Raw genomic sequence first — 27,513 nt, 5'->3', positions numbered from 1 at the left:
GTGATGTTTTACAATTAACACACACCCACAGAGTCGAAATGTCAACGATAACATTGACAATCCATATTCATGGCCAACAGGCCTAGAAAATGTGCCAGTTATGGAATCGGCTATATGAAGTTGAGCTGTTGACTTTTGAAAAAACTGACATTTTGCCAGCATATTTTTACATATGCTGGTGTCATTTATGTTTTGATCTTTTTTTGTTAGACTAATGTGTCCAAACTGTGTTACCTTGTCACTAAGTCACACTTTTATGTTCTGAAATTTTTGTGCAAAAGCCATATCTATGAGACTACGTTTCTCTAATATCGGTGTATACTTGGTTGTATGATTGTGAATATACCAAGTTACCACATTCTTTGGTGTGTTGTGTCTAATCATTAATAGATTCCATGTAAACCCAATGTCAACTGATGCAAGTCTAGACTTGTAAATCTTTTTGGATACTTTATTGGTCCCTATGCATAGATGTATTATTCAAGCACCAGTATGACGCAAAGAAACTGCGTCTCACAACAGAACTTATTGTAGTTTTATATAACTGTAAACCCAGGTTCGGAGGGACACGAGGCTACCTCATCATTATTAATGGCAGAATCAAGACTAGCAGATGTGTCACTGAACGAAAGGGGGGCAGCTAACACGCCTATGGACTTCAGTGCCATCGCTCATCCAGTGATTCAACCCATCATAGACAGCGACCCTCTCTTTCAGGGCAGGATGTTAACAGTGCCCCAAGTACAAAATACGCCATCAAATAGTGACCCCTAACGCACTGGAGGTAGTTGGAGCACCACTGTCAGGGAAAAATAAAAAAAGACTGAAAAAACTGAACAAAGGCAATAAAAATTCTTTTGGGTTGGCTGCAGCCAGAAAAACAAGACCCCAAGGAAAGAATGAGTATGCCCAGTCACAAAGCCAATGGGGACATCGAAGCCAAGGGGACTGTAGGAAGCTGGATCTGTATATGATATTATCACTAGGTGGTAATACTGTGCACAGAGATCAGGGGCTCCCCAGAAGTGCACAGGGCTCAATGTAAAACCCAAAGTGCTCTATTAGTGGTAGTGTGGGTGAGCAGCCTTAGCATTTATTGCAGAACAGTGATCAATAATGGACACAAGACTCAAGAAGGAGACCCAGACCAACTAAAAAAAATATATAATTTGTTTGCACTTTATTTTACAACTCAGGTCTTTGGTGGGTATGTTTTTAATAAAAAATACTTTTCACTTTGAAAAATCGACACTTAGAAACGTTTTCACACTGTCCAATGTTATCCTATAGGTTATGGTCTTCGCCCCCCTACATTGGCTGCGTGCGCACACAGCCTACGACCGGCTGTCTTGAGTCAGAAGTGTAAGCACTGCCCCTTCGATCTAGCCAATAGTCTGGACGCCGTTAAACAGGATCACAATTTCCGGATAATGCTTATTAACTGTAGATCCTTAATTAAACATCAACTAGATCTGTATGACCTCATCTCAGTCAGCCAACCGGACATCCTGATGCTGACTGAGACTTGGCTGTCAGAGGACTCGGCCCCAGATGTCCTTGTTGCACTTCCCCCCAATTATGGAATTATGAGGCTTGACCGTCCATTCAAGAGAGGGGGTGGGATCGCGCTGATCCATAAATTATCAATTGAATGTACTCTAGAAAAGGCGGACATAGAGGCATGTGAGGCAGGTCTTTTTACTATCGGAGCGGATAGTGCCTACATTATTAAAGGCCTCTTAATATACCGACCGCCAGGCCCCATCCTTCAATTCACTAATAACCTTAGAGAATCGGTTATTCATCTAGCACTACGATATGCGAAAGTGCTGGTGTTGGGCGACCTCAATCTTCATTTAGATGATAGGAATAATGTCTCTGCTCAAGACTTCTGTCAGGAGATGGCCTCACTGAACTTAACACTCCAATCCACTCTCCCTACCCATCAGTTGGGACACCTGCTAGATCCCATAGGCGCTTGATAGGGTAGCCCCTCTGGCCTCTTGTGCCCCTAGGAGACAGGGTAAAACTGCCCCTTGGTTCAGTGGAGAACTTAAGGTCGCCAGATCTGCATGTAAACGTTTGGAACGTAGCTGGAGATTGGACTTTTCTATGGATAGGAAGCTGTCCTATAAATCCGGTCTCAAGAAATACCACTCCCTTATAAAAAAGACACGAGCTGCCTACTACAACTCTAAGATTGAGTCAGCTGAGAACTCCTCCAGGGAACTGTTCCGGATTTTTAAAGAGCAGTCTACGCTGGACAGAACGCCACCCCCCAACAGGGACTCAGCTGAGGCCTGTGACAGGATTGCTGAGTTCTTCTCCGAGAAGGTGGAAAAAATGTATTCCACCTTTCCGGAGGCAGCTCGCAATGGGAAATCTACTTCTACAACTGATGGAAAGTCAACTGTGGTCTCCTGTCTTACAAATTTTAGTCTCCCTTCCATGGCGAACTTTCATGCTCTTGCTTTAAGCATTAAGTCAGGTTCTCCTAAAGATCCTAAGAACATGAAGGATGTTATGGGCACGATGGCACCTTATTTTAGATATCTCATCCAACTCTCGTTTGACACTGGAGTTGTCCCACGGCAATGGAAACAGGCTGTGGTTGTGCCTATCAAAAAGAAACCCGGAATGAAGTCCAGTCTGTTGGAAAATCTGCGGCCAATCTCGCTATTACCATTCACTGCTAAACTCGCAGAAAAAGTGGTTAACGAGCGACTGATGAGTCATATTAACCGGAACAGTCTGCTGCACCCCACGCAGTCAGGTTTCCGGGCCACCTATTCCACTGAGTCGGCTCTGCTCTTCTCCATGGAAACCATCCGCAGTCTGGTCGACGCGGGTCAATCGGTTGCCCTGATCCTACTAGACCTCAGTGTGGCTTTCGACACTGTAGCCCATACCATCTTGCTGCAGCGTCTTAAGGAAGGCGGAGTGACTAACCTGGCTCTGGAATGGCTCAGCTCCTTCTTTCGAGACAGGAGTTTCCAAGTAGCCCAAGGACCTTTCTTCTCCAAGAATGTTAGGCTAGAACAGGGGGTCCCTCAGGGATCCATTCTGAGCCCTACGCTCTTTAATCTTTATCTTGCTCCCATGACAGAGAGTATTAAAAAGTTTGGTGTTAATATCGTGTCTTATGCAGATGACACACAACTTGTTGTATCTTTGTACCAATCCCGTGATGAGGACGCCTCCAACTTCTCACTGTGCCTTCAATGACTGGCCAGTTGGATGGCTAACAACTGTCTCAAATTGAACGGTGATAAAACCGAGGTGATGATTGTAGGTAGAAACACCAACCTGTGGTCTTCCAAGTGGTGGCCCCAAACCCTTGGCCCCACTCCTACCCCGAGGGAGCAAGTGAAGAATCTGGGTATCTGGTTGGACCCTAAACTGTCATTTGACCATCAATCTAGGACAGTGGCCGGTAGGTGCTTCGGCATTATGAAGAGCCTCCGGAAAGTCCTGGATGTGCTCCCTGTAGCGGCCAGGAAAACCTTAGTCCATGCACTTGTCACCTCACGCCTGGACTATGGGAAATGTCCTCTACTTGGGTGCCAACAAAAAGAGCACGCAAAGGATGCAATATATCCAGAATGCTGCGGCTCGATTGGTCCTAATGCTGCCTAGGAGGGCTTCAACAAAATATGCCTTGTCCACCTTACACTGGTTGCCAGTAAAAGAACGAGTCTCCTTTAAGGCCCTTTGCATATGCCACCGAATTCTCCATGGCAGAGCGCCGTCCTATCTTAGGGACTTGTTGTCTCCCTATTTTCCCTCCAGGACCCTGCGGTCCTCGGGTACAGGACGCGTTCTCATTCCTGTCGTAAAAAAAGCTAGAATGGGGGGGGGGTCGCTCCTTCCGTTACCTGGCGGCCAAACAGTGGAACGAACTACCTGTGGAACTGCGTCTGGAGCAGTCCGAAAGCATTTTTCGGAAGAACTTGAAAACCTGGCTGTTTAGGATAGAGTAGATGACCTATCTCTCTCTCCTTGGTTTAGAATGACTAATTGCCCTACACGATCTGCCCATTTGCACCGCAGCGCGGGGACATACTAGTTAGTATAACCGAGCGCTATATAAACTTCTTTATTATTATTATTATTTATGTGTATTGTTTCTAGTCCCAGAGAGCAGAAGCTCTCCACCTAGGGGTCCAGAAACATGTCAGTGTGTGGCAGGCTACATAAAGCCAGTCAGTGCCCACACCAGGGTTGGTAGGTTTTCAGGGAGCACTTGAGAACATGTTGTAATAAATCTCACACTGGCATCAGTGCGGATTTATTACAAGGAGCTGTTTAGTACCAAACACTCATGGTGCTGTGGAACTCGAGCGTTCTAGTTCACAGCCCATGTACTCTCTATTGCTTCGTTGGCACTTACAATACTAATACTGTAGAGGCATTTCTGCTAATGCAGATATGTCCACACCTGGGATATAGTGCACTCTGCCGTAGAGCTGGTAAGGAATGCTAGAGGGGTGATTTACCAATTCTTAGGCAGTGCTAGCTGGCAAGGCACACAGGCAGAGGGCCATGTCGACTTGGTCATTTTTCACCTCACAGGGACATGCTGCAGGGGCAGTGGCATGGGCCTCGTGAGGAGGTGCTAGGGGACCTTCTTCAGCCTCCAGGTCCTAGGTAACTAGGGTACCACTTACTAGGGACTTACGGTGGCAGAAGTGCCAATTGTGGACATTTGTTTAGGGAAAGAATGCTGGTACAGGGAACCTTGACAGCAGGGACACAGTACTCTACAGTCAAGGTTGCATCAAAAGCCATGCAAAAAGGGGGGGGGGGGGGGAGAGGTTCTGCAACAGAACCCCATTTTCTCACAGGGACCTTAAGCCAATTCAAAAAGAAATATGCAGAGAAGCTGTGAAAGCCTCAGAAAAAGGAATATTAACCCAATTAACCCAGGAAATTGTGACAGAACTAGAATGCTCCCCACAAATGGATCCACCAATCTCCACAGAATATGAAATCCAAACAAATGTTAACTGATTAATGGCCCTAAATAAATCAACAGTCGGAATGCAAACAACGGTAAAGCCCACGGGATCTGGAGAAGTAGTCAAAACGCACAGTCAGCATAGGGCGCAACGGAGAACAGCACAAGCAGAAGGCGGCCCCATAGGGGACCCAGAAAATTCCATAATACCTCTGAAACGATGTAGAACCCAAAATGACGCAGCTTGGAATATAAACAAGCAAAACAATTTGAAACAGGAATGTGGAGAGTGCAACAGCACAAAGTCTCCTAGTTCAGAGAGTGGCATGGGTAAGGTGCAAACTAATGGTCAGATCTTAGAAACTGAAACAGACCCTAAAATTGTCCGCTACCCAGACTACGTCTCCGTAGGACAATGGGATGTCCTCAACAGGGAAAATATCTTGAAATTCTGTCAGTCTACGAGGCTTCGAATAAATCAGCTCCTCCGACATTAAGGGCATAGTCTACCTCCCCCAGAGACAAATGAACACACATAAATCAGTTTCAGCAACCCCATGCCAGCCAATGTTCTGAGGAAGAATAAGTCGCAGCTAGAAAAAGGGGGAATAAAAGTTATAATCTCCACAGTGACTAGGCCATGAACCAGAAGGACATAGTAGGAAAGGGAACACCAGTGATTCAGTACTGAGGGGCATTAAAAGAGGAAGCTGACCTCCGCAAGTCTCAGAAGGGGAGATAATAATTACGAAAAGTAGAACAGGGAATGGCTGCCCCTGAACAGCACAGCAAACAAAAACCATGGACTGGGCATGGCTATGAAGTGCACTTTGTACCCAGTCCTAGCACCTGGAACTCAGACAGACTCAGACAACTCGGACCACCCTAATAATCAGCTTGAGGAACATAAAGGGTCTAACCGAGTCCAATGAAAAAATGCTGTGATTAAAGAGCAGAGAAGATATGACATCATAGCACTCCAAGACACATGGGCATTTTACTCATTCCTCTGGCACGACTGCACAGCATATGACGCTCCAGCGACATCACAGGTAGGGGGCATGCCTCTGGAGGCATGTCAATCTATGTGAAAACAAACTAATGACCACAACAACTGTGCTTAATGCAGGGAATTGTGATTAGATTATCTTCATAGTATTAACGATGCTCACAATATTGAGAAATTTAAAAACATTGCTTCCGAAGGCAATGTGGGTCATCATAGGTGATTTCAAAGCCAATTCAATGTGTGCAGAATCAAATACTACCCTGACAGACCCTGAAGATAAAATCTGGGCCATACTCCCAATCAAAATGTAATATCAAAGGTGCGACAAAGACAAAGCACTAACCACCTCTCTAAATCACCTAGGTCTCCACATATTAAACTGCAGGTTTGTTTCGGACACAGTGGCCACCTATACACACACTTCATGTTTCAGGCTGGCAACCCTGGATTTCATGTGGGTGTCCCTAGCCCACTTTCAACATATAAGCAAATTTGAAGTTGTCTCATCCTTGGCAAGTGATCATGCCATCCTCAAATGTGAAGCCCTGGTTATAAGACGCAGCAACCTAAAATAAGTCTCATTGGAAGGCAAGAAGACCTTGAACTCATGAAATGAATAAAATGGAACTTAGAGGGCCAAGTGGGGCAGAGGGTCGGAGTGGACACGTTTCTAGATGAGACCTTGAAAACAACCAAGGGAAACCCCAATCAAAATCTTTTGGGGGGTGGGGGGGGGTAGGTCTCTGACTGCTTATCTGAAGGAGAATGATGGAGCCCCCATGAAGCAGTCTAGCGGCGAGGAATATGGGCAGAGTAAAATTCCCACTATGAATACAAACTATAACAGAAAGGTAACAGCTGCCCTAAAACCACAACTAAATAAAGCTCTGAAAAATCTCAGCCGTGATAAGGGGGAGAATAGGTGGTTGAAGAAACAGGTTGCCCAAAAAGGGAAGGAGGAAACCAGAAGGGAGGTGGCATCACACGCAATAATAAAATCTAAAGCCCAGAGGATGTTCTGGGTATGGATCAACAACAGCTCATCCCCAAAACGCCAGGCGATCACAGCTAATATCGCCCCTGCTGAATGGGAAACCTTTATTAAAGACCTACATGGAGATCAAGCGACAGATGGCAGAGAGACCTAAGAACGCCGGTAGTGGCACCAAGGTGTTAATGCCATCACCAAGCCCGGATTAAGCTCACATGACATGAATAAACCCGGACCAAGTTAGACAGCCATCAAAGCAATGCACCCAAGTGGAGCACCAGGCACAAGTGGCATCCTAGCTGCAATATACAAATGGGCCCAACTTGATGGGCTTTGGTAATGGACCCCTAGTAAGAACTCTTACTGGGGGCAAACATCCCAGAGTCAGGGAGAGGCTCACTATTGGTTTGCTTACATAAAAAAGGCCCTCAATCATGCCCAGGGAATTTGTGCCCGACAAGAAAAGGAACTGTTACGCCAGCATTTTATATAGGGAGCTACAATCTTGGGCAGTGGAAAAAAACTGATCCCTCCAAGCCAAACAGGCTTTCAAAAGGGCTGCCACATTGAAGACAACCTCAATTGCCTCTCCTATCTTAGTGAAGTAATCATTGCTTCCTTTGGAAAGGCCCTCTATGCCAGCTTTATTGATTTTCACATTGCCTTTAACAGTATCAAGGCTCTGGGCAAAGCTGAACGTATGAGGCATCCCATCCAACTTACTGAAAGCCATTATAGCTCTATACTGTAACACTTGGGGGAAAAAAAAAAGCCAGCACCGGGATGGACCACCAGGGCAAAAATCATGACAAGTAAGGGCCTAAAGCAAGGCTGCACACTGTATTTGGCCGATTCAACAAAACACCTCGAGAAGGAGAGGGCATTTCCAAAGCTAGCTGGCACCAGAATTTAACTGCTCTGGTAGTCAGATGATTGGATTGACACAGATAAGATTACTGCACTCACCACCTACTGCAGAGCAAACAAATTGAAGATAAATGTGGCAAAGACCAAGGTGATGATAATCTCATGCAAACTGAAAAAAGAGATGAGAGCATGCTTCATCGAGAGGAGTGCGGTCGAAGTTGTTGACACGTTATCAATACCTAGGGGTATGGCTGGACCACAGGGGCCGCATCGCACCACACGACCATGCCCAGTAGGCGGTAGCAAATTCTTTGGAATGGGCATTTCGCAAGTTACATAAATTAATGGAGAATCCTGACCTACGGCCGCTTCTAAAGGTGATGGGTTGCAAACTACTACCTACCATCACCCATGACGCAATGACATTCAGAGATAAAAAATGGACAATTGTCTGAACCGGGAACAGTCCACATATCACAGAAGAGTATTCTCCCTGCCCAAATGTACATCACATGCCCAAATCTGACAAGAGTTTTGCCTGTCTTCACAGTATTTGATATTGAAGGCGAAATGCTTAGCCTACTGACTCAATGCCAAGCAGGTGAAAAATAACAGAAACAAATTGAATCTGGGAAGTAATAAGCAACCCCTGGCAAGCTGCTGTAAGTACCTAAATTACTCATTTTATGTAGTGGCCTTCCAGTGCCTCTACTCTCAAGACTGCTGACCAAACAAGCATAATTAATATAGAAGAGGACAAGATACACAAGCCTTAAAGAAACTGGCACATGGCGCCTGGGCCACAACATTGTATGAACCTGGGCCCTGCCCATCTACTTCTCATTGCCTTTTGACAGGGCCAGGAAAAACAGCTGAGTTTTCGATTCGGACTAATCCCTTTAAAAACCCAGTGGTATGGTTGGAAGAACCCGGATTACACCAACAGACAATGCCGTTCCTGCGCAAAAGGAGAAGAATGCCCAATACGCATTCTTTGCATCTGCGAAACGCTACTCCTGTTAATGCCAATATGGTACAGCCTTAATACCAGGACCTGCTGAGATGCTGTGCAAGCCTGCCTGAGAGGAGACTCATCACAACTAGCCGCTTCATTTTTTTAATTTATGAAAACTGCACTAGCACCTACTGCCATTGCCTTGAACTCTGAACTTCCAATATGCTGCTAAAAACCAATGACTAAAAATCACTTCACTTTACATGGGCCGTAAGTGCTGACTTTGTCCCTACAGACTGACACGTTGGCTTATCTAATGTGCAGAGGTGAATCGAGCTCCCCAGGACTCACATGCTTTTTTAATTATTAGACTCAATCGTCCCCTCTTTATTTTAAATTAAGAGTGTATAACATTTTGCGTATTATTTAGGCCTGAGACTGGATCCTCCAACTAGTGGTAAACAGAACAATACAGTCCGCGGAGATTATGCATCCAAAATATTGCACTGGTAAATACTTTTTAGTTGCCATGAACCTAGCCTCAGACCACATACTGGAGGCAAAGCCAGTGTATTAGGCTCTAAAAGTTGCTTCATTTAATGCACGATACCCAGGCCCTGCTATCGCGGGCTTAGCCTGAAACCCAGACTAGAGGCTACAGCCAGCGCGTCAGGGATTAAAAGCCCCTTAACTTAAGGCAATGGGTCCAGGCCTCAGTGTTGGTCTGTACACTGGGGGCAAAGCTACCACTGTGGGGAGAGAGCCTTTCTCCTTCTTTCAAATGCAGTTGTTAATTGTTACTATGATCTATGTCCTTTTAATAATTGTTTTATCAGCAGCATATTATCCATTGCGCTTGCCATGATCTTGGAAGCGATATTGTAATGATTTTAAGTATTTGTACAATAAAGAATTTATCTATGTAATATAAATATCTATGTTATTTTTTTTAATTGGTGTTGGATTTCCTTATTGAGTATGTGCCTCATTTATTCACTTGTGTGTGCAACAAATGCCAAACACTTCCATCTGATGAACCTAAGGCTGCTCGACCACACTACCACAAATAGAGCGCCTTGAGATTGTTAAAGCAAGCCCATGTACACTAATAAGGGATACATGGACTCTCTACACAGTGCACCTCATTTTGGTACACTATATAAAGAGCCAGCTTCTTAATTGGTGGTGCAGCGGTGGGATACAAGAGTTAGCTTTTGCTATACCACTCTGTTAATAAGTGATTCCATTGAGGAATCCACAATTGACTTTAGTCAAAAATAGTTTTTCAATGTTCTACTTTTTTCAATTTTGCCAAGATTTTGTATCTGAACTGTTAGGGCCTTGTGACAAGTCTCACAGTCCAAAAACGGTATTAGAAACGTTAAAAAGCATACTATTACTTTCTACCTTCCTCCTCCTCTTTTTCTGTGCTTCTTTTTGTTGGCTTTGGGACTCTGGGCACTTAACCACTGCTGATCAGTGCTAAAGTGCATCTGCTCTCTCCTCTAAACATGGTATAATTGTTTTACACCTGTTTGGCATTTTTGATTTACATGTAAGTCCGTATGTGGTATACCATATACCCAGGGCCTGTAAATTAAAAGCTACTAGTGGGCCTGAAGCAATGAATGTGACACCCTTTCGAACCAGTTTCCAGCCTGCCACTGCAGGGTCTGTGTGTGCAGTATACAACCACGTCGACTTGGACTTTAAAACTGCTTACCAAGCTTGAAACTCCCCTTTTATTACACCTAATTCACTCCTAAAGTAGGCCCTAGCTAGTCCTAAGGGCTGGGTGCTGTGTACATGAAAGGTAGGACATGAACTGTTATGTTTTGCATGTCATGGTAGTGACTAATAGCCTATTTCTTTGTTCACTACTGTGAGGCCTACTCCTCTCAGAGGTAGCATTGGGAATTCCTTAACACACTTTTTTGCTGTTATTCCTGATCATAGATGAGTAGCTTTTTCATGTCTCATATATTTGGAATGGTAATGACAGATCCTACATTCTAGTGAAGTTGGATTTAGCATTACTATTTTAGAAATGCCACTTTTAGAAAGTGGACATTTCTCTGTGCTTACTGCTCTGTATGCCTGACAGGCTGTCTCCAATACACAACCGCAGTGGGTGACAGCTACACTCTGTGCATTCCCTCTAGACAGCCACAACACAGGAGTACCCATTTACATAAATCTGCATTCTGATGGCCTTGCCTTCGTCATGATGGAAGGGAGGAGATAACACTTCACTTGAATAGGCTGTGTCCTGTCCCCACACAAAGGACTGATTATCACCCACTGTAAGAAAGTGCCATCTTTTTGCATGGTTGCCCCAACTTTTTGCTAAACTGCTGATGTACTTTGACTGAGTGTGTCATGGGTTCCTGCCAAACAGGTACCCAGGGCATATGTTTTCCCTAAAACTGCATTAAAAACAAAACCCAATTGACACTGTTTGGCCACAGGTCAGTTCCTTGCAAATGGTACCACGGGTAACAAGGGCACCGTGGCCAGGGAAGGCCTCTAAGGGTTGCATCACTTATTGCGCCACCCTTAGAGGCCCTGTACCTTTACAGACATGCACACTGCTTTTGCAGGCTGCGTGTTTTAGTGCAAAACAAAGTGAAGAGTCAACATGGCACACATCCCTGTGTGCCATGCCTACACCTCACTGCCCTGGCATAGGTCAGCCACCCCTTTAGCTGGGTGCACTATACCAGTAGTGAGCGTACAGGTGCATGAGCCCTGTACCCCTACAGCATGGGTACTCACAAACTTTCTCTCGGGGGCCAAATTTACAGTGTGGTTTGTGGATGAGGGCGGAACCGGCGGGGGAAGTGGGGGAGGGGGCGGGGCTAGAGCAAAAAAAAAAACTATGACCATTAGGTTGAACACAGGCCCCTGCAGCTGACGCCTTAGTCCACTGAGCCACCAGACCCGGCATTCACACATCTCTCTATCTATCTATCTATCTATCTATCTATCTATCTATCTATCTATCTCTCTCTCGCTCTGTCTCCCTCCCTCCCTCTCTCTGTCTGTCTCCCTCCCTCCCTCTCTCCGTCTGTCTCCCTCCCTCTCTCCGTCTCCCTCCCTCCCTCTGTCTCCCTCACTCCCTCTGTCTCCCTCCCTCCCTCCCTCTGTCTCCCTCCCTCCCTCTGTCTCTCTCTCTCTATCTCTCTCTCTCTCTCCGTCTCACTCACTCTGTTTGTCTCCCTTTCTCTCTGACTCCCTCCCTCTCTCTCTCTCTCTGTCTCCCTCCGTCTCCCTCCCTCTCTCCGTCTCCCTCCCTCTGTCTCCCTCCCTCCGTCTCCCTCCCTCTCTCCGTCTCCCTCCCTCTCTCCGTCTCCCTCCCTCTCCCTCTGTCTCACTCACTCTGTTTGTCTCCCTTTTTCTGTCTCCCTCCCTCCCTCTCTCTCCCTGTCTCCCTCTGTCTCACTCACTCGGTTTGTCTCCCTCCCTCTCTGTCTACCTCCCTCTGCCTCTCTCTTCTTCTCTCTCCATCTCTCTCCTTCTCTCTCTCTCTCTCGCTATATCTATATCTCCCTCCCTCTATCTCTCTGTCTCTCTCTGTCTCAATCACTGTTTGTCTCCCTTTCGCTCTGTCTCCGTCCCTCTCTCTGTCTCCATCCCTCTCTCTGTCTCCGTCCCTCTCTCTGTCTCCCTCCCTCTCTCTGTCTCCCTCCCTCCCCTTCTGTTCTCCCTCTGTCTCCCTCCCCCTCTGCCTCACTCTGTCTCCCTGTCTCTGTCTCCCTGTCTGTCTCCCTCTCTCTCTGTCTCTCTCTCTCTCTGTCTCCCTCTCTCTGTCTTCCCCCTCTCCCTCTCTCTCTCTCCCTCCCTCTTCCTCCCGCTGTCACCTCACCCGCTGCTTTCACTCCCTGCTGCCCTCCATCACCTCACCCTGTTGTCCTCGTCACCCTCTGTCACCTCACTCCGTCACCCTCTGTCACCTCACTCCGCGCTGAGCCTGCCTCCCGGGAACACATACAGCCGCCGCACCCAAGTACTTCACAGGTCTTTTAAAGACCATTCACTTGTTAATGAGGCTATGTTGTATTTCACCTCTTCTTAGCGCCCCTGCATCTCCACTCAGAGTGGAGATGCAGGGGCGCTAAGAAGAGGTGAAATACAACAAAGCCTCATTAACAAGTGAATGGTCTTTAAAAGAATCGCCCGGTCCCCATAGCTCCGCGCTGCTTGCTGCAACCAGTGATAGAAAAAAACACAGGTATGATGTCTGCAAGGTCCGCGGGCCGCCAAGGATGGCTTGCCGGGCCGCAGGTGGCCCGCGGGCCGTACGATGAGTACCCGTGTCCTACAGTGTCTAAGTCAATTCTTAGATATTGTAAGTGCAGTAATGCCATTAAGAGTATATGGTGCTGGGAGTTTGTCATTACGAACTCCACAGTAAGTGTCATAATGGCTTTACTGAAAACTGAAGTTTGGTATGAAACTTCTCAGCATATTAAACCTACGCTGATGCCAATGTGGGATTTAATGAAAAATGCACTCAGAGGGCATCTCAGAGATGCCCCCTGAAAAACGAAAAAAACACTGGTGTTCAGGTTGAGTGGCTGCTTGCCAGCTGCCACCACAGACATGTTTCTGGACCCCTGGGTCGAGAGCCTGCTGCTCTCGGGGGTGTCTTTGAGTGCATGACATAATTTGCTGCATGAACGTGTACAACAAATGCTTAACACTACCCTCTGATAAAGCCTTACTGCTCGCCCACACTACCTCAAATCGAGAGTAAGGTGCTATCTACTTTTACCTCTGCCTATCTTTGGGGTTCCACTGGACTCTGTGCACACTATACCTCATTTTGGTATAGTATCTACAGAGCCAGCTTACTAAACCTGCAGACAGGACTGGGTTAAAAGGGATACTTGTGCACTTCAGAGAGCTGCACTGAAGTCATCTTCCACATCAAAGGCACTTTTTGGTATAAATACTGGGTCTCTGACCCCCCTAGCATCAGACTCTTCTGGATCTTGAACTCAACCTTTGTCAGAAGAACAGAACTGCTGTGCTGCTTAAAGGAAGCCACCGGACTGCTGATCTGGAAGGGCTGCTTCTCTGTTTGTTGCCCAGCCTGCTCTCCGACTCTGCTGAAGGAGAGCTGGACTCTGCCTTCCGTCCAAGTGATCTCCAAGGGCTAGTTGGCTTGCCCACTGTTAATTGAGAATCCGAGTCTCTACTCCTACTCATGTGCCTGGCTCATTGGAAGTGGCCTAGATACTTGCAACACAGATTTCAACGCATCTCCAGTCTGTGTGTATCATAATCGGCGCATCAATCCGGTTGCGGGAGTAAAATCGGTGCATCGTAGCAGAACCAGCACTTTACCTCCAGAGATCGAAGCAACGGACAGCGTATCGCCGCTGCTGCAGCTTCGTGAGATAGTCGCATCCCCTCGACTGCGTGGCAGAATCTGGCGCATCGCTCGATGCCTCTCGACTCCGGCACCCATCTTCGGACCTAACGCATCGCCTTCACTGTGTGGAGAAGATCGACCCATCTCACTGTTCGCGACCAGGAAAGGGACTTAGTTCAGCAGGGCCTGCATGGGCTCTGTAGCCCGCCGGCGCTCCACTGCGGTCAGCCCAAACTAAACTTTGCCCCAGTCCAACACAACCCAAAGTAACCTTATTAGTGCTACTTGCTTCTAAGCACTTTACTGCATTTGAGGCCAGATGTACGACGCTTTTTAGCGTGCGCAAACGGGCCCTACACCCGTTTGCGCACGCTAAAAAGCATGGGCCCATGTACAAACAGTATTTTGCGACTAGCAAATAAATTGCGACTCACAAAATACTGTTTTGCGACTCGCTATTAGGAAGGGGCGTTCCCTAATAGCGACCGCAAAGCTATGTACCAATGTTTTGTGACCTCAATTGGGGTCGCAAAACACACGCAAATTACCACCTACTTCAAGTAGGTGGTAATGCATGTGCAAATGGGTAGGGGTTCCCAGGGGACCCCTCTCCCTTTGCAAATGCATGCAATATTATTTTTAAGGGCAGGCAATGGTCCCAGGGACCACTGCCTGACCTTAAAAAATTAAACAAAAACGTTTCATTTTTTAAATGAATCCCGTTTTCTTTTAAGGAAAACAGTCTGCATTTAAAAAAAAGAAGAACTGTTTATTTAAAAGCAGTCCCAGACATGGTGATCTGCTGAGCCCAGCAGGCCACCATCCCTAGGAGGGCTTGTCATTCCCAAAGAGCTTGTAAATTGCGAGAGGCTCATTAATATTCACGAGCCTCGCAATTTGCGACCCCATTGGGGATCGCAAACAGTGTTAAACACACAGTTGTACATGCCAAATAGCGGTGAGTGAGGGAGTGAGTGAGTGAGTGAGCAAGCGAGCGTGCGTGCGTGCGTGCGTATGTGCGTACACTTTCCACATAGCCTCTTTAGTTAAGCCTGACTGCTCTGTGCAAATCTACCAGAGGGTGAGCACAAGTTATCTTTTAGTGTGTTTTAAACTTATCCTGGCTAGAGTGTTGGTTCCAGCCTGACCTGCGTGAATACTTCAGCCAACCAGGAATCTCATTTCTAACAGGTCCCACCTCCACTAAACATGTCTGCCTCAGAGGAGAGAGTTGAGGAACTCAACCTGACTGTTTACCTGCAACTTTGTTTGAAGCAGTTAAAAAAAAACTCTGTAAGGTTTGCAAAATTGAAACTTGACCTAAACAAACCAAGTCACAACTCCAGTACCTATATACGCATGTGCACAAGCTATGGATACTCCTCGCCATTTCTTTAGAACGCTAGATTGATGTATGACGGACTGGCATTTGACCAGCACTGAAATGTGGTAGCGAAAGACCCTCCCAACAACATCTGAATTGCACATGTTGGTTGGTAAATGTTCGTTTTTTGTATTGATTTCTTAAATGGCTGCTGCAAAGGTTCCGTACTAGAACTGGTGTAATGCACTATACCATGGGAGAGGGCCTTGTGCAATGTCCTGATTCGCTAATAGATGCTTAAGAAGCAGTTCCTCTTGGGCTGCTTAAGGAGAGCAGTTCCTCTTGGGCTGGTGATTTGCTTGGCTTGATGGGACTTGACGCTTGATGTGCAGAAATATGTGATGGAATTTCTTGAATTGTAAGAGGAAGGCTATTGGGGGTTCACCCCCCTGTTTTCTATGTTGCCTAAGACTACTGGAGCATATTGATGTGATGTGCATTGATTATCTTGTGAAAGCATGCAAAATGCATATAGCAATGTGTGTTTTAAAAAAAAAAATCCAACTTTTAAAAGACTAAAGTTTATTCCCTGAAAAACGTACTTACGTGACGGCTTAAGGCTGCTCGCCCACACTACCAGTAATAGAGCACTTTGGAATTACATTGAGACATGTACACTTCTGGGGAATATCTTGGCTCTGTGCACGGTATAACCACCTAGTGGTATATCATATACAGAGCCAGCTTCCTACAGCCCTCTTGTGCACTCCTTGAAAAAACATGAAGGTTAGAATTAACAATTATGCAGACGATATGCAATAGCTTTTCACTATCGACAACTCACCAGGATCCAAAATGATTTTCCAAACTACGATGTTATTCATCCGCGATTGGATGAATAGTAATCAACTCTAATTAAACTGCAACAAGACGAAAATCCTCATAACTAGTAGCAAGCTCGAGTTGTGTAATCCCCTATTGCCAAGAAACTGATTGGTGGATGTGCGCTCTATAAATGCTAGGAACATACCAAATGTTGTTCCAACCTTTTTGTTTAAATTGAACTGAGCTGCCCTATTTATCTGCGGGGACCAGTAAAAGGTGGGGAATATAAGGTGCTGAGAAGATCACTTTTAACCAAAAGCAATTTATTTGCAGTTTGATGATTAACTCCCTCAGACATACTGTGAGGAGTGGATTGCAATCATACAGGATTGGGATTGCTGGGTGAAAGTAGCGACCTTAATCAACATGGACTCCTGAAGCCATCAACTGCCCACAGCTGTTTGAAATTTAAATTCTTTCCCGCAATTACTTTCAGATTTTCTCACAATGAAGACACATATAGAGCTGCACAAGGGCAGCCAGTGAGCAAGAGGAACTACATGAATGCAAGAAGCCATATAGCCTGAATTCCCCTCAAGTAACCCATGCTGACATGAGGTATCAGTTGGAAGAGGGTAATTGTTTAGCTCAGGGCTCCCACACTCTCTTGAAAAGCATATGCCATTACTGAGGAACCGTGTGGCAATCCACTTTTATACTGATGTCTTTGGCAAGGGATGAGGTGAGACATCATGATGTTTATGGAATGTGCATCAATTGCAGGTTTCTGACACTTTGCTACAGACACTACACTGTTTATCAACCAATCATCAGTGTAAGGGTAAAGTTGAGAACCCTGTAGTCAATGCTGGATGGCTACCAGAGACAGGCATCACTTTTGTAAATACTGCTGGCTCAGAGTTTAGTCCAAATGGGAGGCATCTGTATCAATAGTAGCAACTGGCTATCATAAACCTATGGAATTGCAAATGCTCATAATAGATGGAAATGTATATTACATTGCAGCATCTATACAGCACTTCATATCTCTAAAGACGCAGCAAAGTGCTTCCAAAACTAGTGAGTAACTGGGAAGTCCTTTCAATAAGCAAGGTTGGAACAGTATTTGCAGTGTGGATTTTGATGAAAGACTGGATGTAGTGCAAAATATATGTAGAAGTGCTGCAAATATGAAATACCGCATGCTCAGTAGTAGTTAAGGATCATATCATAGCCAAACGTGTGAGAAAAAGCATAGGGGCACAAGCTGATGGACATCACTGAGGATATAGTCTCATCTAATAGGAATCATGCAACTGGAAAAAGATTTTTAAAGCACTCAAATATTATGAAAGCAGGCATCCAGGAGGTGTACAGATGCTAGCCAGTCCCCTTTATATAATGCACCCAGAACATATGTCAGAGAAGAACAATGGATTAAACCCAGATCTGTGACTGAGGGTGAGTGTTTGAAAAGTTTCAAGACTCCGTCCATCATTTTATTTTGTGATGTGCTATGTATGCCCGAAGTGGATAAGGGTATGCCTAGATGTGGGTCCCTTGCCCGCTGTGCCACTGGATTCAATCCAGCCTGGCTGATGAGGGGAGATACCCCGAAATAAGTCCCATGATGCTTGCTTCCAGTCCACGAAGGAACTGGCCAGCCAGTTCAGGTTGGAGTGTTCCCAAGGGTAGCAGGGTCAAGACTGATTGGCATATGGCTGGGTCCAAACTGGGGTGACGTGGTGAGCAAAATGACAATGGATTAAACCAAGATTTGTGACTGGGGCGACTGTTTGAAAAGTTTCAACACTCTGTCCATCATTCTTTTTTGTGATGTTGCTAAAGTCAACATGCGCAACATAGCCACAATCTATTGGTTCAGGTAGTACAGGCCTAAGAGACCTGATGGGGGTGGATACAAGGCAGCACTGAATTGACGTACCTGGAGTAAAACTCTAGGCCCTCTGCTGATATGGAACTAATTTAACAGCTGCTAGAAGCAAAGTCTCTGAAATCAGCTCCTCAGACTGGGGATCGCCTTCAGCATTAATTAGTCTTCACTCAAGTTACATCCACAAAAATATGCTCATATTTGACAAATGAACGGAATATACATAGACTTAGAAGTTTTGAGGGGAATATCAAAGAAGGGCTTGGGATCTATTACCACATTGGGAAGAATAGTGGACATCTTTGAGGAATTTCAAACTGTTCCTAAGCAAAATATAGAGCATAGCAGCTGCAACTCATGAAGGTTTCCCCTGTCATTTCACTGGGCTCTGCGTGGGAAACCCTGTCCTGGGGTGGAGACTTCCAGAGTATTTTTCGCCATCAAGATGGAGTGGCAAGCTATGGTTCAAATGGTGAAGCAAAGACCAGGAAAATACGGTGCAACCCGAATAATATGGTGAGGCCCCAGTGAGAGTGGTGGCCTGGAGAAGACTTCCTACAGTGTGCGAGACTGACAATACTAAGCCAGCAGATGACTGTGCCTCCCTGACACCACCCCCAAATCTGGACGGAGACAGGGCATCGCTACAGAGATGCGTCATAGCCATGAATAGCATTATGCATTTAAATCAGTAAGCACAATACTGCATGACAAAAAGGTTCAATTACAATTCATTGAGGGATTCACGGACTAAAACACTCACTCTCTATGTACAGAAAGTGTTGAAAATCTTGGCGTAATATGGCCCTTAGTTTGGAAGTATGTGAGATTTGTCAAAAACGCCATCTGTGGCTGTTACTATGAATATTGAGCATACATTTGTTAAAAGCTGTTTATTTCTGAGCTCTCTGTGAATTTTGCTACTGTTTATTTTACTGGGATGGGGATGTTCTGAGGAAAAAGCCTATCTTTTTTTGTGTGAATAAAGTTTAATGGAGTTGCCTCATCATCTGGTCGTCAGTGGAGGTGTTTTATATTGGTATTAATGTTCATTCTACTGGTATGAGGAAAGCCAACAGTTTTTACTAGATTATTCTGAAAAGCAAAAGGGTCTAGTGTACTTTCACTACCTCCATCTGCCTTGGTGATTTGCAAGTCCTCTTTCACTTCCATTCCAAACAAGCATTTGCAATGCCATAGATCTCGCATTTGCGAGAGTTTGAGCTATTGGCATTGTATATGACAATGCCATTCATTTTGTTTTTGAAAACCTGCAAGTGGTGCGTAAACACGCACTTTGTATTTGTAATCCTTGCTTACCATAAGCAAGGCTGGCAGTAAAAGAGGCGCAGTTACTGCCAGCCCTGCTTCTCGTAATCAAGAACAAGAAGTACAAAGTGTGTGTTAACAAACCACTCTACTTTACTTCATGCCATTCTGCTTTGCTCCATTCCAGTCTGCTTTACTCCATTCCACTCCGCTCTGCTTTACTCCACTCTGCTTTATTCCACTCCACTCTGCTTAACTCCATGCCGCTCTGCTTTACTCCACTCTGTTTTACTCCACCCCCTCTGATTTACTCCACTCCATGCCATTCTGCTTACTCCACTCCACACCACTCTGCTTTACTCCATGCTGCTCTGCTTTACTCCATGCCGCTCTGCTTTCCCCCACTCAGCTCAGCTTTACTCAACTCCACTCTGCTTTACTCAACTCTGCTCCACTCTGCTTTACTCCACTCCATGCGATTCTGCTTTACTCCACTTTACTCCACTCAATGCCCCTCTGCCTTACTCCACTCTGCTTTACTCAAATCCACTCTGCTTTACTCCACACCACTCTGCTTCACTCCACGCAACTGCCCTACACTCTAAACAACTGCACTCCACTCTACACCACTCCATGCCACTCAGGCTCTATGCAATGGCACTACGTTCAACAAAACTCAATACAATGCCAATCCATGCAACACCACTCAGTACAATGCCAATCCATGCAAAACCACTCAATACAATGCCAATCCATGCAACACCACTCAGTACAATGCCAATCCATGCAACACCACTCAATACAATGCCAATCCATGCAACACCACTCAATACACCACTCTACTCTGAGCCACTTCACTCTGCGCCACTCCATTCAACTGCATTCCACTTTACTCAATTCTGCCCCATTCTACACAACTGCACTCCAAGCAACTGCACTCCAAGCAACTGCACTCCACACACCGTCAATCAATGCAGCGCCACCCATGCAATGCCACTTCTTGCAATACCACTCCATTCTACACAACACCACTTCATGCAATCCCACTCCTCTCCACACAATGCCATTCTACTCTATTCAACACCACTCCAACCAACTGCACCCCACACAATGCTACACAACTGCACTCCACTTTATGCCACTCCACTCAACACCACACCACTCTAATCTACGCAGCGCCACTCCACGCTCCTCCACTCAATACAATGCCAATCAATACATCCACACCATGAAACATGATTACAATCCACATAATACCACTAAACACCACATAATTCAACTCCACCCAATTTCACACTACTCAATACCACATAAATATACCCCACATAAATCCACTCTATACCACATACCAATACACATAAAAACACTCCACGCCACATAATTCCACTCAACATAATACTTCTCTGTGCCACTGTTCCAAGCAACGCTATTCAACGCCACACAAATCCATTCCACAGCACATAATTAAAAAAAAACACAGTATTATTCCATAGACAACACAATTCCACTACACACCACAGATATTCAATTTACAACACATAATTCAACATCATACCATAAAATTCAACAGCACACCACCAAATTAAACTCTACTACATAACACTCCACAACACAAAATACAATTCATCATAATTACACCCCATTACACACAATCCTACTACACATAATTCCAATACACTCAAAAACAGATAATTATTATCCACATAATACAACTGCACACCATGCCACTTAATTCCACTACACAAATCCACTCTCCACAATTCCAAGCCACACAATGCCACAACTAAGAATTACAATCCAACCCACATACTTCCACTGCACACCACATACATCCACTCCAATTCATAACATATAGTTAAGAGACATTTACATTTGCAATGCCAGTAGCTCTAACTCTTTTTTTTTTTAAACACACAGATATGAAGCTTAGCTTCTACCTATTTCTTCTTTTGAATCACTAAACAGGTAAAACATTCCACACAGTTCCACACCACACAATTCAACTCCAAACATTTGCAATCCATACCACATAATTTGACACCAAACCACATATTACAACACAATTACACAACACACCACATATATTTAATCCATACCACACAATTCCACATTGTGCCACAAAATTCAACAGCACACCATATAATTAAACTCCACTACATACCACTACACATAATTACACTCTATAGCACATAATCACACTCCACATAATTCCAGCACACTTAATACCACACATTTACTATCCATATAATTCCACAGCACACCATACTTCATAATTCCACTACACAAATCCAATCCATGCCACACCACACAATCTCATGCCACACAATTACACTACTAACTAATCCATTCCAACCCACATAATTCCACTACACATCACATACATACCATAACACATAGGTAAAAGAAATTGCTACTTACAATGCCAACAGCACAAACTCAAACAAATGCGAGACCGGTTGCATTTTCAATGCTTGTTTCATTTATATTCGCCCTCCGGGCCCGGCAGCAAGAGGCTGTTTAGGCATAACGCGGGTTGAGAGCAGCAAGGGCGGTGTGCCATTTTGCTCCTACCCCCCTACCGGGACCCATGAGGCTTCCAACGGACAGGCCTCGTTAGTAAACTCGTTCCTCTCCCCATATTAACCTATCTAGCGGAGGTCACACTATTTAGTGTGCTTTTTTGTTGATTTTTTCACACATTAGCCCACGGTTGGGTGTACCTTAGAGCGTGCACACCACCGGGTCTACGCACATCCCCCTCTGGTCCTGACGAATGCCCGATTAACAATCTCTGAGGCAGAAACATGTTGACCGCCACGGAGTGAACCAGGTCTTTTATTTTTTTGACCCTCACTCCTTTTTATTTCTTGCCTTTTAAGCAAAATTAATAAAGTTCTTTTTTGACTTAATTGGTTATTTTAAATTCACTTTCCCCACACAACCAACCCAGCTCCGCAGTAACCTGGCGTCGCAGCACACTGGGATGACATTCGGTCGTCCCAGTGGAAGCCCAATGATGAAGCATGTCACCAACCAGGTTGGTGAGTGAGGGCTTTTCATACCCACTGGGTATTGTTCTGATGTTGCCAAGCATATTTCCAATGAACATAACGGTTCACAGGGAATCTGAGACTTGTGGCTCGATTGATGTACCACATTGATTTGAGTGCCCCCTTATTGTACACTGGCTTCGTTGTTTATTGATATTTAACCGAGGGGACTAGCCGTGTTGATCCCTTCCTCTCCTGTTGTTTTTGATCATTTATATTCGCCGCAGAAAAGCCAGTGACGAACACAACCAACAGAAAAGCACAAGAAACACTGGTGAGTTCTAGTAGTTGCACTCTGAACTGAGGCCTTTGAAACATACAGACAGTTCCGACGTTCGCTGCTCCTGCCTGGCCTGCTTTGCAAGAGGAATCTATCTTGCACACAAGAGCAGTTGTGTTGAAAGCGCTGGTTTTGTGAGCAGAAAGTTTTAAGAGTAAATGGAACAATGGCCCAGGGCCCCCACATTAAAGGTGGCTCCTAGTAATGGGATTGGACAATCAGACTATAGTAACAGTATGCTTAACAAGGGATTCTGCTTTAATATACCACGAAGGATTCACGTATCTTGCACTCTTGGGCAGTTGGTGACTGTTCCCTAGGCACTCTGCGTTAAAGAGTGCATAGTCAGGAATTAAATCGTAACGCAGTGGTTGGGGTAGTCGGTTAGTGTCCAAAGGGACCTTTTTAAGCAACCTTACAATAAAAACAGGATTGAGACAAAATACAAAGTTCTAAACCCATGCCATGCACTTTGCACTCAGTTCGCTAATGCCGGTCATAGCTCACTGTCCAATGCGTCTGGTCTACATAAAATTGTAAAAAAATAAAGTATGTCTGAAGCTGACGAGCGCATGTCTGACACCCCATTAGACAGATACACAGACTGATCTCGGCCAATTCACAATTTCCCATCCATACTCTCTTTGCACAACTGTAGATTGGAAGCCCTTAAAATGATCCTTAGTAGTGGGCACAGACATTGCGTCAACTTGGCTGTGGGTACACAAGTCTACATTGGACACTTTTAAAAGGGATCTTGCTAGAGAATTTAGCTACCATAGCAACAGGAGCTGGCTTTCATTGAGTTGCAGGAGTTCTCTAAATCAAGCGACTTGAAGTTAAAGGGGTCTGAGCTCTTTTGTTTTTTACTGAAGTATGTATAAAACTGAAAAAGAAATACTACTCTATCTCCAAAGTCTTTCACAATAAGAATTCATGGGGCAGTATCGCTTATGTCTGTCTTTGGTGATTTTAGAGACGTGATTGCTACTTCACTAATAAGTTAATTCCCCGAGTTTATTCTTAATACTTACTGAGCAATCGCCCGTGCCACATTTTGTAGGGGCAGGGTATGTATGCCCAAATACTGTCCCTGTTAGTGTTGCACCAGATAACCCTGCACCTTCCACCCTCCTTCTTCCTGGGGAAGATTAAAAGAAATGCTGTTGAATCGCACCACCCACTTAGCAGCGAGACCAAACTGTACGCTCGCCTTGCATGTTACTAACTTAATTGTCAAGGGGCTAAGCTGGCATGAAGCCCAGGCATGTGATGTGTTGTCAATAAAAGGCTTAGCGCTGGGATCTCCTTGGAATGTAGCAGTAAGCATCAAATCGCGCTCCTCACTCAACACACACTGTACAGGGCCAAAGTTAGAGTGGTGGCAGCTTCGGCAACAAGCAAAAGCACGTTGTGCGCACGCGTGTACATGAGCTGCACGCGTGCCCATCTCCTGTCCTGTCAGACGCGTGCACATCTCCTGTCCCCCTTCCGCCGACAATAGATCTCGCCAAGGCGAGCAGCGCAGCACATGCGCTGTGTTGCTAGGCGAGACCTAAAAAGGCAAGGACCCACAGTGATCATCATATTGCCCAATATCCTTGTGCAACAGTGAAATAGCTTGCTGGTTGAGTGGAGGGTATGGGTCGGGGGAATGGTCCTTGCTTCTCAATAGGGATTCATCCCCAGCAGACACTTGAGTATAATAACTCTCATATATGGATGTAGGTAAAATGGAGACCCTCCCTTTAGCAATATGCATGATTGATGCTTAGACATAATTTGATTGTGTTGCTAGTTATACCTCTATTTTTTGCCTGCCAAGCAAACTGATTTTGCACCCTGGCATTATACAAACAAAGATTGTGATTGTCTAGGGTAATTGGACCTCACCAATTAATGTGTGCCAGGGTATAAGACATACGTTCAGGAGTTACATTTAAGCCAGAGCTATGTTGAGGGATTTTTGTTCCACAATGGAGGAAATAAAAAAACTGTCTACAAGGGTACAAGGGTACCGCTCTGCATACTGTGGTACAAGAGCTCTTCTAATCTTTTTTTTTTAAACATTCTTTATTGCTTGTCACCCATAATAGCAGAAAACAAACAAAACCACAACAAACAGATGCCATACAGTCATAATTATCAAGAGAAACAGTACAAATTATGTGTAACTGTAGATGATGGGATGTCAATAGATCTAAAGTACTACCCAGTTTCGGATGATTACATATCAGTTGAAACAGAGAACTCTTCACTAACAGGCACCAGGCCAGCTGGGAGCCGGAGCGGTCCAGGAAGACCGACAACAAATCAATCCAAATATCTAGGGTCACCCAGTTTGTCTTCACATCTGCACTTCTTTAATTTTTAATCTCAATTGCTTGGCTACAGCCCATTCTGTCACATAACTCTACCTACGCCTCAGGTTGGGGCCATTTGCACCTAACCAGGTGATTGCAACCCACCATTTGGCAAGGACCAGGAGTAAATGTAGGAATTTAATAGCCATTTTCTCACCCTTTTATGGCGAATGTCCCCCAAGAGGCAGGTAAGTGGCTCCGCCAGACAGGGGATTGTCACCACTGCAGTCACCCTCTCAACCACCTTCAACCAGAAGTTGTGAACAGTCTGACAGTACCAAGAGAGATGTAAGAAAGAGGTTTCAGGTGGCGACAGCGGGGGCAGTCCTGGGATTTGACAGGGTCTATTTGGTGTCACATAAGTGGTGTTATATAGGTGGGATGTAGAAAGTGTAAGTGTGTGAGCTTAAACCTAGCATTGGTGGAAACAGAATGCACCAGGCCAACCAATCTAACCAATTGTGCGTCCTTAATATGCAGTCCCAGCTCTCCATCCCAAGCTGCCCTGGAGGGGGGCGGTACAGGTGAATTTTCTGCAGAAATGGTCCTTTAAAACCGCGTGAATAGGTGTCACCCTCCCCCCTAGTTCCAGAAGAGCCTGAAAGGGGTGTGAAGTAGGAGAGCTGCTGGGAATAAGGGCCAGATATTCCTAACGAGAGCCACAAAGCTGGAGTGTTAGTGAAGTGTCCCATCCCCAGATTAAAGTTAAATTGGGTGGCTTCAAAAGTTACAAATTCTTTGTTGGGGAACAGGTCTCCTAAAGTTTAGCACCCACCTTCCCACCATTGGGACATATTCACTGAGTTTGCGAGCTCCCTAAACGCTGGCAAGTTCCAGAACACAAAACCCCTAGCAAAGGGGTCCTTTCTCAGGGTCAGTTGGACAGTGCATTTCCACATCAGCGCCGTGCGCCTCACCAGGAATGGAACATATCCCTCTCTCCCACCATCAGTATCTGAGGTAATGTAAAGGTACTGGAGGCGTCCACTAGCAACTACTTCCAGTTATCCTCCACCGAAAGCCAGTGTGCCGCATATTGCATTTGTGACGCCAGGTAGTAGTGCTCCACATTTGGAACCGCCAGCCCCCCTTCCGCCAAGCTACCCGGGTCTGTCCCCTGCCCAAATCAGAGTGGAAAGTATGGTATTCAGCTGTTGAAAGACAACCAGGGGAGGAGATCAAATGAATACTATAGAGGCATTGTGGCTGCAGAACCATTCTTTGGGATAGCCATCTGCCCCATAATGGAAAATAGGAGAGTATGCCAAAATTGGACAGAGGAGCAGAGGCTCTCAATGATCCTGTAAATATTGTACTGTAGGCATTTCTTTGTAGTGTGTGCCGCCATCATGCCTACATAGCAAAATCTAATCGACCTTCCACCTGAGGGGGGAGGACCAGGAATGCCCTGGGAACCAGCAACCCCAAGGCACCCAGTGGGAAGAGTAGGTATTTCTGAAAATTAATCCACAGGCAGGATATCTCCCAGAACCTATTCAAGCGCTCGAATAGCAGGGGGAGCAAGTGGCGCAGAGTTGACATGTAAAAAGAGGGCTCATGGGCATTAAGGGACACTAAGTGGGTCTGGTGTCCTACCTACAGTCACAGCAGTTTCCCCAACCAGGAAAGAACGACGTGGGGGTGCTACCTTCAAGGTGGGCAGCCTGTCTCTTGGCCTGGAGGCTGGATTGTTGAAGGAAAGCAGTACTCTCTGTGGCTAGTTTAAGCACAGATGCAGCGTTCCAAGGTCCTCAGCAGGGTCCCAGCCACCTCCAAGCTGACCCTAGGGCCACAGTTGTAAGCTGACGGTGTCTCCAGCGTGCCCCCACAGGCCAAGGATACCACCATCCGGCAGGGTTTCATGGAGCGGATGTTCCTCCACAGTGCCTCCAAGCCGGAGCACCACCAAAGCCAAACCTGAAAGGTGGGGGGGAGGGGGGAGGGAGTTGGAGGCACTCGTTCACTGAGTCAGCATCCCTGGGAGGACCGAGGGTCTAGTCCATAACAAGTGGGCACACCGTGTTGGATCTCCAATCAGGGTTGGCGGGCCTTCACACTGACCGAGCAGGTCCGCGATCAATAACACCAGCGTCCCAGGACTCCTTCAGTGAGCAGGGGGGAGGGCACGCACACATGACCTCACACCGTACTGCCTTGTCTACACGCAGGCCCCTGGAGAGGTAGGACGTGGAGCCAGCCAGCCTCCGGCCTATCCGAGGAGGAGGGCAGCAGGTACCCAGATGACCGCCAAGGTCCCAGGGGTCCGTGGCTTGTAGAGGGGAGGCCGAGACCCGCTACTGCTGCACCCCAGAAGCAGAATGCATGGCCCTGTCACACGGGCAGGCCCAGAAT

General features: G+C 45.8%; 1 protein-coding gene across 4 annotated transcripts in view; it reads right to left on the bottom strand.

The window, feature by feature from the left end:
• SLU7 (spliceosome associated SLU7) overlaps positions 1–27,513 on the bottom strand; it is a 264,929-nt gene that overhangs the window by 193,198 nt on the left and 44,218 nt on the right. The gene's annotated exons all lie outside the window — the stretch shown is intronic.

Source organism: Triturus cristatus, chromosome 7 (genome assembly GCF_964204655.1).
Source record: "Triturus cristatus chromosome 7, aTriCri1.1, whole genome shotgun sequence".
Lineage (NCBI taxonomy): Eukaryota > Metazoa > Chordata > Amphibia > Caudata > Salamandridae > Triturus > Triturus cristatus.
Note: the sequence above shows the minus strand (reverse complement) of the source record. Positions and strands in the feature narration are given on the sequence as shown.